The 893-nt window shown below is 30.7% G+C and overlaps 1 long non-coding RNA gene across 2 annotated transcripts in view; it reads left to right on the top strand.

The window, feature by feature from the left end:
• The window catches only part of LOC109374997 (uncharacterized), a 25,125-nt gene that overhangs the window by 20,241 nt on the left and 3,991 nt on the right, over positions 1 to 893 (top strand). The gene's annotated exons all lie outside the window — the stretch shown is intronic.

The raw sequence follows: 893 nt of genomic DNA, 5'->3' as shown, positions 1-893 counted from the left end.
TGAATTAAAAAATTAAAATTAAATACTTTTTTCCCCTGAAAGCTTAGTCCAAAACGTGGGCACGCATTATACATGGGAGCACATTATACATGGCAAAATACAGTAGATCATTAGAAATTGTATAAACTGAAATGCAAAGAGAAAAACAGAATTTTTTAAAAATCAATAACAAAAATGTAAGAGAACATCCAAGAGCTATGGGACATATTAAACAATCTATTGGGTTGTCGGAAAAGTCATGACGCATTTTTGCAACAAAAAACAGAAAAAATACATCATGACTTTTCCGACAACCCAATAATATGTGCATAATTAGAAACCTAATCCCAAAAGGAGAAGACAGAATGGGCAGAAGAAATATTTGAAGACCAAATGGCCAAGAATCTTCCAAAATTAATGATGGACACCAAACTATACATCCAAGAATCTCAGAGAATACCAAGGACAAATATAAAAATAAAAACAAAACAAAACTCCATTCCTACACATTTCATATTCAAGCTGCTGAAAACAAAAGACAAAAATAAAATGCTGAAGACAGCAAAAGGAAAAAAACACATTACATATAAACATAAGAATATAAACAGACTTCTGATTGGAAATCATACAACCCAGAAGATGATAAAGTGATATCTTTATCACAGAAATATAACTATCAACCGAGCGTTCTATTACCCAGAGAAAATGTCTTTTAAAAGATGAAAGAAATAAAAACTTTCTCAGACAAGAAAACACTAAGAGGACTTATTGCCAACAGATCAGCACTACTATGTAAACATACACCAGACAGAAACTCAGGTCTACACAACAAAACACGAAACATATGAAGATAAAATAAAATCCATTTTTTAATTAAAAAATACTTTAATTGCTGTGAAAGATAACTGTCAAAG

This window comes from Hipposideros armiger, unplaced genomic scaffold (assembly GCF_001890085.2).
Source record: "Hipposideros armiger isolate ML-2016 unplaced genomic scaffold, ASM189008v1 scaffold_888, whole genome shotgun sequence".
NCBI classification, from domain to species: domain Eukaryota; kingdom Metazoa; phylum Chordata; class Mammalia; order Chiroptera; family Hipposideridae; genus Hipposideros; species Hipposideros armiger.
Note: the sequence above shows the minus strand (reverse complement) of the source record. Positions and strands in the feature narration are given on the sequence as shown.